Below are 6,308 nucleotides of genomic sequence, written 5' to 3'. Positions count from 1 at the left end.
TCATGAACAGCAAAACTTTGCTTTGGAAATGAATTTAAATGAGGTCTGAATTTGCTGAAACCAAATCTTCTCACCACTAGAGGGAGGCAATGTTTTCCTCCTAGTCATCAAATCACAGCTAACAACTTTCACCTGTTATTTTCAGGTGCACGTCTTTCATTAGATGTCTGGAATCAAAACCTGTATGATATGATAAATCAAAGCATGTAACATCACTACACTACAAAAAGTGTAGTGTTATTTTACTTTTAAGACATGTATTTATTCTGTATTTACCCTACATTAATTATTTTATCTTGAAGATATTTACAAAACCAACACAAAAGTGGAACTCAAGTTTGAAAAGGTATCTATGCCGTACACGTTTCATTATCTGTATGCATATGGGAGTATGCAAGCTAACGACACACACAAAAATGAGATATCCAGAGAGAGGGAGAGAGAAGGCGCCCTTACAGGAAGAAAAAAGCCAAAGTTCACGCAGCACATGTTTCTGGGTCGACCTCTCCTCTTAGTGCTCGATGAAAGACGTGACACTCTCACCATTTCCTGCAGCTCGGGGCTCGCTCCACATCTGTCGAGGTGGTCATTTTTAGCCAGGGCTGCTATTTTCATTTCATGACATGGAAAATTTTAAGGTAAAAGTGTGGGTGTAAGAATCTCAACTGTACTTTTGTTTCACTTCTACAGTGCATTTTTACATAGCGTTGTTGCACTTTGCCTTAGCTTTTCCAGGTGGGAAAGACAAATCCCTATGTTACTGTGTGCAAGACAGATTATTTCACAGCATTTCTACTTTGCTGTTAAGACAGAACGACTGAAGTTTTTGATGCTGCTCCAGGCCCCACAAAACAAACACAATCAAGTCCTTCCCATCCCACAGTTTATTGTCATACAGAGTCTTTAACCAAACAATTGGATTTACTGTAAAACACAAGAAAAAGAAAGGAAAGACTTCCCATGGTCTGCTTTTAGGTCCAGTTAAAATGATTTTACTAATATTGCCAATGTACACTGGTCCACAGGAAATGAAAGACATGCATAAAGTGCTTCCTATCCAAATCCTTGCTTTGGATAAAAGTTATAAATGTACCTGACTGACTATAAGTTTTAGTGCTACATACAGAATTGGACACTTTCAGTGTTCATTTTACTTCGTTTTTCTCCTGCAGAGCACTTTATAACTTGACCTTTGACACAGCAGTTGCTACCCCGAGCATGCTAACACAATTATAATGAGTAGCCTAACATAGCATAGCATGCTAACCTTTTCTATTTACCACAAAAAAATTATATGAAATAGATGGCTATATTATAATAATTATTATTATTATTGCAGATAATTAGTAGGTACTGACTGTAAACAATAAAGAAGAATAAATAATTTTTCCAAGGGGATGAATAAATTATGAATTATTAGTATTATTATGAAAATGTTTGACCTTTGAGGTTTGACCAAGGGGATCCCACATTTCCAGAAAGTACCAAATTATATGACAATTAATAATAGCTCATATAGGCTACTGGATTCTGCTCCAAAGATGCTAGTCCAAAATAGCTATTTATGTTTCTAGCATGGCTACAGGAAGGAATACTGCTGTCAGTATAATTATAAGACAGTTAATGTATTCAAACTATTGTCAAATCTAATCAATCACCAGTTCATCTGAGTAGGCTTCACAGTCTGTACAACAACCCACCCACCCCCAAAAAAATGAACAGGGAAAAAATCAAAGAAACCGCAGGAAGAGCCACCACAGCGGGATCCCTCTAATAGGATGGACAGACAGGAAATACCTGTGTGTTTACAGAAGCTGCCTAATCCAATTAGCCTCCTATTCTACTCATCTCTGACAAGAACAAGTAATTTCTCATTTCCTCAGGAAATATTAGTACAGAGACTAAATCCTCCACTAAATCCAAAATCCTCCACTGTCTTTTATTTTACACACACACACACACACACACACACACACACACACACACACACACACACACACACACACATATACATATATATATCTTATCTATCTATCTATCTATATATATATATATAGATTGATAGATAAACCTTTATTCATCCCACAGTGGGTAAATTTCAATAGTGTCAATATAACCATTTTGTATATAGGTATATATACATTTTTAAGGTCTCTGCAAACCTTGCATACAGTAGCTTGATCAAATTCTGTGAAAAACTGGGTGTGTTCCATGTAATTTCTTTGTGCCCACTTGTGGACTGCAGGAGTCTGCGACCCTGAGATGACTTGGCAGCAACGCCCAGATCCTGACTGGGGTGTCTCTTGTTTGCCAAGGAGCCTCTATGAGATTTCCCAGCTACTCCTTTTCCTTCCTGTGCACCCTCCAACCCCACCTCACTGAGGCGCCTTCAATACATTTAAAGAAAACTGGGAAAGGATCATGAGAAAGGCTCAACTGTTAACCTGAATTATTCTCACTGATGTGAAAACACAAGGCTGAGAAATAATTCTCACAATTGAGGGAAAGTAATAAAGTTTGCTGGTTGTGGTGGGAATGTTGTCGGGCTCTTTGAGAACACTGAACTCTGTACTGTACACCAGTAAGCAAATAGCAAACAATCACAATTAGCCACTGGTTCTTCATAAAGTTTTATTTATATAGAGCTAGTTCGCAACAAAAATCATGAAACTTACAGAACTATGAAGAAAACCCAACAAATCCCCCTTGAGCAGCACTAGGCCACAGTGGGGAGGAAAAACTCCATTTAACTGAAGAAACCTCCAGCAGAAACAGGCTCAGCGTGGGCGGCCATCTGCCTTGACTGGTTGGTGTAAGTGGAAAGAGGGTAAAGAAAAGAAGAGTTGCAAGAATCAACGGATAAAACACAGGACAGGATGCACATTGGAAGCACAAAGCTCTAAAACTGAAGAAACGCACTTAGTTTCTTCTGAACCTGAGCTGGGAGCTGGTTGATAGCTAAAGGCTCTGCCTCCAACTCTACATTCGTAAACTCCACATGTAGACCTGCACATTCAGAGCAAAGTGTTCTTCTGGGTTTAGTACAGTACAATGAGTTCTTTTTTAAATCTCTTTGGGATTTTACCTGAATGACGGGATATTTGTCAGGGAAAGTTACATCAGTTCCAGGCAGAACCAAAATCATATTCAAGATGCCTTTTCATTGATGCGTCAATATTTGGTCAATTAAATGTATTAGACGAATATGAGATTTTCCAGTTTTTCCAAACTGTGGCCGGCAGTCTGTATTCTTTTTTCCCACATGAATATCACATGATATCACCAATGAAATCAAGTTAAAATGCACACCCTTCCTTCTCACAGAAAAAGTCAGTTGCATTTGAAAATGATAGTTCAACTCTTCATAGGGGTCCTGCCTCGCTGTGCACACGCACACACCCGTTGTAGCTGATCAAAAGGGAAACGAGTTGCTTTAACATCCCACCTTTTCCCAGATCCTGGGAGGAGCCTGTGCCTGGTGGCAGCGAGGAGAACAATGGCAGGAAACAGGGAGAGGAGCGAGGGAGTTCCTGTTGGCAGGATGATGCTGAAGACGAGAGTGGCGACGCGCCTCATTTAAGTGGATACTGGCCCTCCACCCTGGGCAGTAGGAACTGGGCTCTTTAAAACTGTAATAAGCTTATTGTTTGAAAATGTTTTGAAGACTTTGATTCTGACGTTTGAAGGGAGGGATTTCTTAGATGTTCTGCCACTTGACATGAAAACTTAATGTCAGAACAAAGCTGCCCTTAAAGCAAAAAACAAGAGTGAATTGTTTCCTCATAGATGATTACGTATGAGTGAGGTCACTTTCACACCAGTAGTTTTATGTCTGTTTTTGTTCTTTTTAGTTCTGGTTAATTTTTCTTCACAGTGGGCTACACACGGCCTGCTGCATGCTTCTTTAGGACGGTGGCGCAAAACCCAGCGGGGTTAGTGTGAACAGACAGGAGCGCAAAGACCCACCTTGTTGGGTTGTTTTAGAGACAGCTTCCATACAAACTAACTAAACGAACAAAGAACCAGTTATGAAACACTTTTTTTTAACTTAAAAACAGTTCACATTTTAAATCTCTGATACAGAAACATAGCAGGTTTTTGTATTTTCCTTAAAGTTTGATGCTGTTGTATCTGCAGAGAACAAAAAAGTTAAAACAACAACAACAAAATCATAGTCCCAGACCCGGAGCAGTGTTCTGTCAGGGGTCTAGCTAGCCTAGTCTTAGCCTAGCTACGCCCCTGGCCAGCACTGTAGAAATAAACTCTCCACATGTATTCGCACATTTAATCATGACGTGTCTCCAGAAACAAGTAGACAACCAAGTGTTGACATCACTGTGGGATGAGCTGCTCAGATAATTCATGACCCTGCATCGGTCTGAAGGGGCCGTGCAGTGAACGACAGACTTCATGCCGTCCCACCCAGGCTCTGTCACATTCATACACCCCAACCTCTGCACCGTAAACCCTCCACACCCTTGAGTGCAGCCAATAGCTCATTCCATTGTTCTCAAGAGTGAGACGTCCCTATGCACAAGTGGCCAAATCACGCTATGGGCCAGATGTGTGTATGGTATGTGCGTGTGTGTGCAGCAGTGCATGGTAAAGCATTCTTTAGAGGGATGGTTTACCCATAAATGTCTGGGAACTGCGAGAGGTTCTGCGAGAAATAACTGGAAATGGCTGCGGTGTATTGTTTTGAGCTTGAATCATTCATCCGTAAGAAAAGAAACAGATTATCATGACACACTCATGTGTTCGTGGTAAAATATGTGTTTCTTTAGATGTAGTTGCTGATTTGCTTTGGTTTCTTTTTCTCTAACTTTGGTGCAAAGCTCTCACTGATCCCTGCTGTGATGATTGATTTCTCACCACATTTCCCAAAACTCAACCATACCCCAAGTGACATCACATGCTCCTCTGTGATAATGCTGCTTTCCTCAAACTACATCTCAATTTGACATCTCATTTCTAACTTACTACCTCTGCCGTTGAAGGGAAGGTAAAGTGATTCATATCTTGTGAAACCAAGGGTTTTTCCAAGGAGGGAACCACATTCATAACAAATGGGAAATGGAAGGAAGAATGAATTTCAATGGTCCACAAACTCAGAAAGTGTCTAGACTGCACCTCCTCTAATTACAGATCCAGACTACAAATTTGTGTCTCCTTTGTTGGTCAACATGTCAAATTAGGTGAATATGAGTTGTGGTTGTTGTCAATAGCAGCTTGCCGTCTTTCACTAACTGGCGTGATGTGATCTGAATAAGGTACTGGGGATCCGTTGCTAGTAGGTTTTGTTAATCTCTCAAGAACGTAAACTTTGCCATGTGTGCTGTTGTGCGTGGAAAAGCGCTCTATGCTCCCATTGATCAGTGTCGCCAAACATGTTGCACATTTATTTCCCCCTTCATGTGGTCATTTACAAGTATTATGCTCATCGTAAATCCTGGAATTCAGCCTTTGTTATCCTTGTAGCTTTTTTTTTAACCTTCCTTGCTAAATATAAACAGGGAATTTTAAGTTCCTTAGCTATTGCTCACTATTCTAAAGAAAGTCTAATCAAATATTGAGTCATTGTGTGTTACTGAAGTTCATAATGGTCTGTTTCTCTCTTAGATGAAATTAGTGTCATCTACAGTAAATGTCAAATTAAAGCAAGATGTGAAGCAGATTTATGTGGTTATTTTTTACAGCTATTTTTCTGCAACTGCATTTTTGCAGGTTTGTCACCGTGCAGGAGGGCTCCCGTGACAGTCTGGCATAATATCCATTCATAGCCATGTCCTGTGGAAATGTCCTTGATAAATTCACAGAAGTGCCACAGACTCGCACGTTGGAAACCCATCTGGATAGAAAATGCTATAATTTTTTGTGTAAGCATGCGGAAGTTAAGGCAGTAAACAAGTGTTAGTCATGAGACTGAGGAAGTGTTTGCTACCAGCACACAAGACCCAACGGATCAAGAGTTCAATGGCAATGTATTCTTAGAAACAGGAAGCCTGCAATACATCCACTGATCTGATTTCCACTGAGGTAAAAAAAGGGATATGGTTCATGTCAGATGGTGGTGTAATAGGTAAACAACAAAAACATCTTTACTGAGAGCTTTACCATATACACACTTTTCAAGTTTGTTTTTTTGCATCACTTTTTATCTTGTATTAAAGGAAATATGTGCATCTCAAACCACACAGGATCCTACACAATCTCTCATCTTGATGTAACAGGATGCAAGTTAAAAGTGCACTTTCAGTACTGTAAAAATGTCAGAGGTTCAGTGTTTTGCACAAAATTGCATGGGAGGG

Source organism: Anabas testudineus, chromosome 2 (assembly GCF_900324465.2).
Source record: "Anabas testudineus chromosome 2, fAnaTes1.2, whole genome shotgun sequence".
Lineage (NCBI taxonomy): Eukaryota > Metazoa > Chordata > Actinopteri > Anabantiformes > Anabantidae > Anabas > Anabas testudineus.
Note: the sequence above shows the minus strand (reverse complement) of the source record.